The 11,370-nt window shown below is 39.8% G+C and overlaps 1 long non-coding RNA gene and 1 pseudogene across 1 annotated transcript in view; one reads left to right on the forward strand and one right to left on the reverse strand.

The window, feature by feature from the left end:
* Positions 1 to 4,462, forward strand: part of LOC131520134 (uncharacterized) — a 31,825-nt gene extending 27,363 nt beyond the window's left edge. Inside the window, exon 5 of the long non-coding RNA XR_009265940.1 lies at positions 887 to 4,462. This is a non-coding gene — a long non-coding RNA (uncharacterized LOC131520134). The remainder of the gene's footprint in view (positions 1 to 886) is intronic.
* Positions 4,463 to 7,021: 2,559 nt separating this feature from the next.
* On the reverse strand, positions 7,022 to 7,800 carry LOC131520129 (calcyclin-binding protein-like; annotated as a pseudogene).
* Positions 7,801 to 11,370: the final 3,570 nt, after the last annotated feature.

An 11,370-nucleotide genomic window follows, 5' to 3' on the forward strand; every position in this document is an offset into this window, starting at 1 on the left:
AAAAAAAAGTCTACAACAGACCTTCTACTTTTCACAAAAATTAACTTAAAATGGATCATAGACCTAGATGTAAAATGCAAAACTATAAAACTGCTAGAAGATAATATAACAGAAAATCTAGGAGACCTTGAGCTTGGCAAAGACTTTTTCATTTATTTATTTTTTAAAGTTTATTTATTTATTTATTTTATTTTATTTTATTTTTAACGTTTTATTTATTTTTGAGACAGGGAGAGACAGAGCATGAACAGGGGAGGGTCAGAGAGAGGGAGACACAGAATCTGAAACAGGCCCCAGGCTCCGAGCTGTCAGCACAGAGCCCGACGCGGGGCTCGAACCCGCGGACCGCGAGATCATGACCTGAGCCAAAGTCGGCCGCTTAACCGACTGAGCCACCCAGGCGCCCCTAAAGTTTATTTATTTTTGAAAGAGAGAGAGAGAGGACAGAGAGAGAGAGAAAGAGCTCAAGCAAGTGGGGGAGGGACAGAGAGAAGGAGAGATAGAATCCCAAGCAGGCTTTGCGTTATCGGTTCGGAGCCCCACATCAGGGGCTCATGAACTCATGAGATCATGACCTGAGCTGAGATCGAGAATCAGACACTAAACTGACTGAGCCACCCAGGTGCCCCTTGGCAATGACTTTTTAAATACAATAGCAAAAGTAGTATCTGTGAAAGAAAAAAATTGATAAATGAGACTCCATTAAAATGAAAAACTTCTGTTCTGTGAAAGACATTATTAAGAGAATGAGAAGACAAGCCACAGACTGGGGAAGTATTGGCAAGATGCAAGACTAATAAAGAACTCGTGTTAAAAATATACAAAGAGCTCTTTAAACTCAACAATATGAAAATAAGCAACTCAACTTATTTTTTTTTTTTTAAAGTAATCTCTACACCCCACATGGGGCTCAAACTCATGACCTCAAGATCAAGAGTCGCATGTTCCACCAACTGAGCCAGACCGGTGCCCCAGCAATACAATTTAAAATGGACCCCCCAAATGGGCAAAAAGCTCTGAACAGATACCTCACCAAAGAAGATATACAGATGGCAAATAAGCATAGGAAAGATGCTCCATATTATATGTCATTAGGGAATTGCAAATTAAAACAAGATACTACTTCACATCTATTAAAATGGCTAAAATCCCAAATACCAATAGCTGGTAAGTGTACGGAACAACTGGAGCTCTCATTCATTGCTGATGGAAAGACAAAATGGCATAACCAATTTGGAAGACAGTTTGGTAATTTCTTGCAAAGCTAAACATAGTCTTATCATATGACCTGGCGATTGCATACTTTGGTATTTATCCAAATGAGTTGAAATCTTACGTCTGCACAAAAACCTGCACATGTATGTTTTAGCAGTTGTATTCATAATTGCCCAAACTTAGAAGTAACCAAGACATTCTTCTAGAGTGTCTTCTAGACACTCATTCTAAATAACTGTGGCACATCTAGATCATGGAATAGTATTCTGCAATAAAAAAATGAACTATTGAGCTCACCCCTGCAAAAACATGAAATAACCTTAATGCATATTGCTAAGTGAAGGAGGCCAGTTTGAGAAGGCTACATATTGTGTGTTTCCAGCTATGACATTCTAGAAAATGCAAAACTATAGAGACAGTGAAAAGATCGGGGGTTGCCAGGGGCTTGGAGAGAGGGAGGGATGAATAGATGAATCATAGGGGATTTTTAGGGCAGTGAAACTACTTTGTATGATACTATAATGAGGGATATACAACATTACACATTTGCCAAAACCCATAGAACCACACAACACAGAGTGAACTCTAATGTAAACTATGAGCTTTGGTTAGTAATGATGTATCAATTTGGCTCATTAGTTGTAATAAATGTACTACAAGATGTTACTGCAAGATGTTGATAGTAGGGGAAGCTGTGTGTGGAGGAACAGAAAGAATATATGGACCCTCTTTGTACTTTCTGTGCAGTTTTTCTGTAAACGTAAGCTTTAAGAAATAAAGTTAATTAAATGAAATGAAAGCAAAACAGAACAAATACTGCCTTCCTTCAATTCCATGTCCCCCTCCAGCTATGGTCATTTCCCTCCTCCCATCATGGCCACTCTTCTTAAAAGAGTTTGTCTATGGGGCGCCTGGGTGGCTCAGTCGGTTGGGCGGCCGACTTCGGCTCAGGTCATGATCTCGTGGTCCGTGAGTTCAAGGCCCGCGTCGGGCTCTGTGCTGACAGCTCAGAGCCTGGAGCCTGTTTCGGATTCTGTGTCTCCCTCTCTCTGACCCTCTCCCCAGTTCATGCTCTGTCTCTCCCTGTCTCAAAAATAAATAAACGTTAAAAAAAAAAAAAGAGTTTGTCTGAGAACTACAGAAGATAATAATTAAATGAACTGAATGCTTATTATGTGTTAAACATTTTACGTAGATGGTTGCATTCACTTCTCACAGCAGTCCTCTGTTATAGATTTGGACCCTGAGGTGTAAAACGTTTGAGTAACTTGACCAACTTCACATCGTTAGTAAAGGGTGGAATCAGTGCTTGAGGACAGGCTGCTGGGCCTCAGAGATTAGAGGTACTGCTCTTTTTTTTTTTAACGTTTTATTTATTTTTGAGAGAGAGAGAGTGCTTTTGTACGCATGAGTGGGGGAGGGGCAGAGAGAGAGAGGGGGGGGATAGAAGATCCAAAGTGGGCTCTGCACTGAACAGTAGTGAGACTGATGCAGGGCTCGAACTCCTGAATCACGAGAACCTGAGCCGAAGTTGGATGCTCAACTGACTGAGCCACCCAGATGCTCCTAAATTAATGCATCTATGTGCCCCTCTCCAATCATAATCAAACTTTCTTTTTCCTAGAGCAATGGCTGCGTGGTCTTTGGTGATGATCATATTAGTTTCACCACTTATGTATGCATCCCTGAACAATGTAGTTTAGTTTTTTAAACTTTACGAATGAAATCACACTGTATGTTTTCTTTTCTGTCTTGCTTCTTACTGTCAACAAAATATTTATGACATTCATATTTATTGTCATGTTTCACAAAGTGCATCCATTTTCAGTACAACATTGCACTGTGTGACTAAACCATTATTTATGACGATTAACATTGGGTTTATTTCCAGTTTTTGGAACTGGAATTATAAGCACTGATTCTGTTGACCCTATCATGCAGGAATCCTTGAAATAATATGCATACATCTGTCTTTGTATATACCTAAGAGTGGACTTGCTGGGCCATGCCAAACTCACTTCCAAAACGATTGAACCAATTTCCACTTCTTGGGCATTATATGGGAGTTCTGGTTGCTCCACACACTTATCAATATTTAACACTATGTACTTTCAGAGTTCTGAATTTTTGCCAATCTGGAGGGTGTGGTTTTATTTGTACTTCTCTGGTGTCTAATGAAGCTGAGCATCTTTTTATGGGTTTATTAGCCATTTGGATTTCCTTTTTGGTGAAGTGAGGGTTTAAGCTTTTGCCATCTCTATGTCTGAATTCTTACTGTCTCTTCTAGTAATTCATTATGATTGCCATCTCCCTGGTGTTTTTTCCATGATTTATGAAAAGTATCCATTATTTTTAGTTGCTTTCAGCCAGAGGTTTAGACTGAAAGAGCTAGTCCGTTATTACTGGAAACTGGAAGTTTTCTATTGGTTTCCTTTAAAAAATTATTATTATTATTTAAAAAAAATTTAATGTTTATTTTTGAGAGAGAGAGAGAGAGAGAGAGAGAGAGACAGAGCATGAGCAGGGAAGGGACAGAGAGAGAGGGAGACACAGAATCTGAAGTAGGTTCCAGGCTCTGAGCTGTTGGCACAGAGCCCGATGTGGGCTCCAAAAATTATTATTTTTTAAAATGTATATTTATTTTTGAGAGACAGAGGGAGGGATGGGCAGAGAGAAAGGGAGAGAAAGAATCCCAAGCAGGCTCCGTGCTGGTAGGAACCGTGAGATCATGACCTGAGCCCAAATCAAAAGTCAGATGCTTAACCAACTGAGCCACCCAGGTGTCCCTAAAAGTTTATTTTTAATGAAATATTTCTGGCATATAAAAAAGTATAGGTAATAATATAAATAGTCACACATGTAACCATGGGTCTGCTTAAAAAGTAAAACGTTGGATGTAAAATTAAGGCCCTTTGTATATCCCTTTCCCCCTTTTCCCTAGAAGAAGTTAATAACCTGAATTTGATTTCATCATTTCCTTGCATATTTTAATAATTTTTCTAGAAATATGTTCGTAATCTTCTTTGGTATTTTGCTTGTTTCTTAATTTCATGTAAATGGTATTTAACTGTATGTATCTTTTTAGCAGCTGATTTTATTTTGACACCTCTTTACACACACACACACACACACACACACACACACACACATCATGTGCCATGTATCAACATGGGTAAATTTCCAATATATATGTATATGTGTATATATATATATATATATACGTAATAGTAAGAACGAAAGAACTAAAGCTATATGTATCAAAATGAGTAATTTACTATTTTTACTATGGTATTATATTTATATTACATTATATAAATAAACCCCAATGTACATATCCATTCTATTGATGGATGTGGTTTTCACTTTTTCAACTATTAGAAAACAATACCCGAGTCAACTTTGTTGTTTATGTTCCCTTGTGCATGTGAACAAGAGTTTCTCTAGACTAGATATCTAGTTACCTAGATATGAAATGTGCATCATCTGTAAGAATATGTATCTTCTGTTTAGCGAGATATGACCAAATTTTGCTTCAAAATGATTTAAATTTATTTTGCCATTAGTTATGCATGAAAGTGCTGGTTGCTCCAAATTGTCACCAATTCTTGCTTTCATCAGATTTCTTAATTGTTGCTAAGTCTATATGTTTGTATTTCATGACCTAGTAAGGTTGAGCATCTTTTTTTTAAAGTTTTAATTTAAATTCCACTTAGTTAACATACAGTGTAATATTAGTTTTGGGTGTACAATGTAGTGATTCAACGCTTCCATACAACACTTGGTGCTCATCATGACAAGTGCACTCCTTACTCCCCATCACCTATTTCACCCAAGCCCCACCCACCTCCCCACCAATAACTATTAGTTTGTTCTCTATAGTTAAGAGTCTGTGGTTGAATGTCTTTTTAAATTATTTTTTTGGCATTGGTTTTCTTCATTAATGAGTTGCCTGTTCATATTCTTTGCCTATTTTTCTGTCAGATCATTTGTCTTTTTCTTACTAATTTTTTTTTTTAACATTCTGGATGGTAATTCTTAGTCAGTTATATGAATTGTACATATCTTCGCCCAGTCTGTCCTGTGTTTATATGGTCTTTCAGTGCACAGAATTTTTATATTTTCATGTAATCAAGTTTATTAATCCTTGATAATTTTCTAGTTTGATAAATGATATTACCACCCATTCAGTTGCTAAAGCCTGAAACCTGGGAGTCATCTTTGTCTCTTTTTTTTTTCTGTCTTACTTCCCACATCCAATCAGTTAGCAAGTCTAATTATTCTACTTTCCAAATATCTCTAGAATCCATCTTTTATTCCCACTGCCACCAGCTTGCCCAGGTGACCATCATCTTGTGGGCTCCTCCTGATTTCTCCACACACCTCCTCTCTTGGTACCCCTGAATCCATTCTCCCTACTGTAGTCAGAGTAGTATTTTATTTTTTTATTATTTTTTTAAATGTGTATTTATTTTTGAGAGACAGAGACAGAGCGTGAGCAACGGAGGGGCAGAGAGAGAGGGAGACAGAATCTGAAGCAGGCTCCAGGCTGCTTCAGGAACAGCTTTATTGCCATAAATTTGATAACTTAGATAAAATGAACTGATTCCTTGAAAGACACAAACTTCTAAAATTCACTCATGGGAAAATAGATAACCCAAAAGAAATTGAATTTGTAGCTAAAAACTTTCTAATTAATAGAACTCCAGGCTGAGATTAACTCATCAATAAATTATACCAAACAGTTAAGGAAGAAATCTGTTCCAGAAAATAGAAGAGGGAACACTTCCTACCCAATAAAACTACCATTGCCATAATACCCAAACCAGACAAAGGTGTTATGGGAAAAGAAAACTACCAATACCAATATTCCTCATGAATATAAGTGTATAATTCCTCAACAATATCAGCAAATCAAATCCAGTAATATATAAAAAAGATACTACAGCATGACCAAATAAAATTTACAAGAATGCAAGTTTGATTAAATGTTAAAAAATCAATGAAACACATCATATTAACAGATAAGGTAGGAAAAACCACATGACCACCTCAATAGATGCTGAAAAAGCATTTGACAAAATTCAACATTCATTCATGATAAAAGCTTTCAGCAAAGAATAGAGGGGCTGATTCAAAGAATAAGCTATTCCTTAGCCTAATGAAGAATATCTGTGAATAACATAGAGATAACACTAAACCTAATGGTGACAGATTGAGTGAAGATTGGGAACAAGACAGGATGTCATCTCTCACCATTCCTGTGACATCATAAGAAATATATGCTTGGTTTCTGCCCTTAGTTCCTGACACAGAGCTCCCCAAAACCCTTGTAATTTCCTGAGAGGAGAGGTTTTAAATTTTATTTCTATTTATAGATTCATGCAAAAATTCAGGTTTTATTTTTACTTATTTTTACATTGGTGGAAACTGATGTCAGGAACTTATAAGAACAATAACTTTTGTTTTCTACCCCTTGGCTGAACAAATATACACACAGGGTGGCATTATCATTAAGCAAGACTTGCTTTTTTTTACACTTCATACATGAATGCAATGTTATCCTTTCTTGAACAAAACTCATCAAAATGCCCAAATTACTACGGAAGCCATCTTTGGAGGAAGTGTTTAATAAACCTATTTTCTTTAAATAAATCCTCCAGTAGGAAATGGGAGAATTCATTACCTTTTCTTAGAAGGAAGGCTTTGAAAGTTATTATTTGTTAAATTTATGTGTTCAGCTCACCAACATTTCCTTATTGGAAACATCAATATTTCCACATCACCGTTTCCCAATGATTTTAAAATCTCAAAATTCTGTGTCTTCTTTGGCTTATTTCTCTCTTGATTCCACGCGGGCTTCATTAATGGTTCGCTTCATATCATTATCTTCATTTTCATAAATTTTCTTTAGAACATTCATCAATCCCTTGCTAGGATCTGTTTCAGCGTCCCGGGAGGGCTTTTCTTTCTCTTCTCATTCTTTTTCAACCGGAATCATGTAGTGCCACCGCGTGTTTTCTGCTTTCTTTCTACATAGGAACTGTATCTGTCTTGACTTTTTTGAACTGCCTTCCACAGAGATGGATTTCAAGAGATTGTTCACCATCCTAGAGTAACTCTTCCCATTTAGATTCCTTACCAAAAGATCAAATAATCTCTCTGGGAAATGCACCTGCACATTCTCAGTGGGGACTTGGACTCCAGTTAAGGTAATAAAGATTTTCACAAACTCATCTGACTGATCCCATCTACAATTACTGATTTTCACTGTATATCCCGTTGTAATGGGAGGAACCACAGCAGCTGGTTTTTCATCGTCAAGAAATTCTGCTTTTCCCTGTGATTTCTGCTGCATCTTATTCTTGATTTCTGCCTCAAGCATGGATTTTTCAGCTACAAGGGCATCATGTACCCTTTTACTGGTGGCCTTTTCCAGCAGCACCTTCACCTCTTCTAGATCTTTCTGTAGCTCTTCCAAAGCTGAAGTCATGGTCCAGCTGTGTCAGACGAGGCGTGAGCTGCAGCCACACGGGGGAGAGAACAGGAAACGCCACCAGGCGCGCACTCACCCAGAGGCAGACCCGCCGGCAGGAGTCGCAGCGCCCTTAGCCTGTGCGCACACCCGACCTACCGGCCTCCTGCACTTGCTGCCTCTCAAGTATGTTTCGTGTTAAAGTCGTGACTCTTGGTGTGTTCCTTCATAGCTTCAGGGTAGGAACTGGTTACTAGAAAGATTAAACCACCATTAGAAGCTTGGAACTTTCAGCCTTACCCACCCTTACTCTAGGGCGGGGCGGGGGAGGGTAGAGATAGAGTTAATAACCCATTCTGCTTACATGATGAAGCCTCCATAAAAATCTCTTAACTATGGGGTTCAGAGAGCTTCCAGGTTGGTGAATGCATCCATGGGCACCCCAAGCTCCCAAGGTCTGGACTCTTCCAGACCTTGCCCTAGGTACCTCTTTATCTGGTTGCTCACTTGTATCCTTTATAATATCCTTTGTAATAAACCTGTTACTAGTTAGTAAGGTATTTCCTTGAGTTCCATTAAGGTGTTATAGCAAATTATTGTAGTTGAAGCAGGGAGGGGGGTGTCTTGGGAGCCCCTGATTTGTGGACAAGTTGGACAGAAGTGTATGTAACCTACTAGCTCTGTGTAGTTAGTGTCAAAATTGAGTTAAATTGTAGGACATTAAGTCAGTATCTGCAGAGAATTGGAGAATTTCTTGGTGTGGAAAACCCATACATTTCACCAGTGTTGTGAGTAGAAACAGATCCTACTAACTGGTGTCAGACAAGTGGGATTTGCTAAAACAGCCACGGTTCACAGAAACTTACGGTTTGGGAAGAGAAAGTAAGAAAAGGCAGGGAATAAAGAAGCTTTGATCCCTGGACGGCCACTTAGTCCCTCATGGTCTGAAACTACAGCTGTGCTGAGATCAGTTATGATCCAGAAATGGTGCTGGATTTGATTCTCAAGGAGTTGGCTTATTAGATATGTAAAGAAATGCAAAATAATGAGAAGCATGCTAAATGTACAGTCCCCTGGTTATTATCTGTAAGAGCCAAAGTGAAAGTAAAAGAAAGTGGTGGGTCAGACCTTGATGGTGGATCACGAGCTTTAGCCACTAGTCCCAAAGTCTGAGCTTTAGCTTCTAGCCTCAAAGCAGCCTACAAGGGGAAAATTATGCTCTCAGGCCTCTGCTTACCACGAAGGTTGTCAAGATGGGGGGAAGACAAAATCAAGACACTACTGAAGCCAGAAGCATAGTGTGAAGGAGTTGTCTTATTTTGTAGATTGCTATCATTGGTTCCCTGAAGAACTTTTACTGAAATGGATTGTGAGAGTAATTAATTTGGGGGCTGTGTCCTTGGTTTTGAATGCTGCAGAGTGGAAGAGCATGTTTGGATTGATACAGGACTTACAGCTCATCCTTGAAAAATAGAAGGTGGAGATACATGATCCAGGAATGCACAAGAGATTATTCAAGAGGCAACAGCCAGCATGGTGGACTGGACAGAAACCACTGGAAGGCGTATTTATCCTGAGAAGATGGACTACCCAAAGTCCCCTGTAAATGCCAAGTGGAACACCCCAGATGAAGCAGCTATGTTTCATACACAAGCCATGTGGGATTGGCTTTGTGATGGCCAGGATGTTCACCTGCTGAATATGACATTACCTTTGACATATGGAGGTATGTCCTTGACACAGGAGCCAAGTGCACTGGGAATTCACAACCTGTTGGTGAAGTTTAACAGGAGCTAAGATTGGAGCAGGCAGATATGCAGGTGCAGTAATTGATGGAATTGAAAGTCAGGATGGAAATTGATGGTGGTTCCAAAATGCATGGCCAGTATCCTGTTTGAAAAGCTGCTGTGTTAAGACTGTCAGATGGAAAGACTGGTAGAAGGTCGTCTCTCAATGGGTTGAACTGCGTGCTGTTGTCTAGCTGTGATGAGGTATTGAACATTGGTTAAAAACCCCTGTGTTTGGGTTTTTATGGACTCATGGGCAATAGCCAACAGCCTGGCCATGTGGTCAAGGTAGCTGGGCAAGCAAAAACTGGACTATTAAGGGGCTGCCTGAATAGGGTGAAGCCATGTGGAAATCACTCTGGGGATGTAAGGAACACATTAAAGCAGGGCATTTTGATGCCCATTGGACAAACTTCCTTCCAGATTTACAAGGTGATGGAAACCATCAGGTAGACCTTTTGGTGCACTCCCTTGAGGTGGCCGCCTAGTTTTATGAAATGGGTGGACACGTGGGTGCTGAAGCAATACAGAGGTGGGCTGAATCTAGACATATTGCTCTCGCACTTTTTGAGGCACAAAATGCTAACAAGAGAGAGAAAGACTGCAGACGGCGCTGGGAAAGATGCCCCCGGGAGGATGGCCCTGCACACAGCTGACATGCGGACTACATTGGACCAGTGCTGGTAGGTCCGGGGGACGATAAGTGGGTCCTAAGAGGAATAGACAGGCTGGACTGGGCTTTGCATTCTTGGTAGTAGACCCAAACACTTAAAATGCTATTGAAGGACCGGTACAGAAGACATTGTACCAATTTGGGCCACTGAGTAACATTTCTTCAGACCAAGGGATGCACGTTATAGCCCATAGTGTCCAACAGTAGGCAAAGAGACATCACATCAAATGAACAAATCATTGCATATCATCCTGAGAGTAACTCAGGCAGATGGTTGTGTAACTAAATCTTGATCAAATTCTTAGAAAGTTTCCCTGGTTATAACTGACAATATAATGGCGGAATGCACAAATACATATCACACTTGTTTTTGTGGATAGAAAGCTAAATATGGATAGCTTTGTGGATAGATAAATATGTGGATAGAAAGCTAAGCAAAATAGGGAAAAACAACGAGCCTTGAAGGGATTAAAGTAACGGGCATCACCTGGTGGGTTCGAGTTCCCCTGGAGAATGGCCGTACCCTGAGACAAGGAAGGCTGTGGGAGGTCTTGTGGCATACTCAGACTAAGTTACATCTAGATGTGACTGCCTCTCATTTAACCCCAGTATAGGGAGACCCATTTTTGGGTAGAAAGTTTTGTTGTTGTTGTTTTTTATTTTTTTTAATTTTTAATTTTTTTTAATTTTTTTTAACGTTTATTTATTTTTGAGACAGAGAGAGACAGAGCATGAACGGTGGAGGGGCAGAGAGAGAGGGAGACACAGAATTGGAAGCAGGCTCCAGGCTCTGAGCCATCAGCCCAGAGCCCGACGTGGGGCTCGAACTCGCGGACTGTGAGATCGTGACCTGAGCTGAAGTCGGACGCTTAACCGACTGAGCCACCCAGGCGCCCCTGTTGTTGTTTTTTAATGTTTGTTTATTTATTTTTGAGAGAGTCAGAGAAAGAGTGCGCGCATGCTGGGGAGGAGAAGAGAGAGAGGGAGACGGAGAATCCCAAGCTGTTAGCGCAAAGCCCAATGCAGGGATCAAACACACCAACTGAGAGATCATGACCTGAGCTGAAACCAAGAGTTGGTCGCTCAACTGAATGAGCCATCCAGGCGCCCCAAGAAAATAAACGTTTTACAACTTGGAAAGGAAGAAATAAAACTGTCTTTGTTTGACAATGACATAGTTGTCTGTATAAAAATCCCAAAGGAGCTACAAGAATATTCCTAGA

The sequence above is a fragment of the Neofelis nebulosa genome, chromosome 8, assembly GCF_028018385.1.
Source record: "Neofelis nebulosa isolate mNeoNeb1 chromosome 8, mNeoNeb1.pri, whole genome shotgun sequence".
In the NCBI taxonomy this organism is placed as follows: Eukaryota; Metazoa; Chordata; class Mammalia; order Carnivora; family Felidae; genus Neofelis; species Neofelis nebulosa.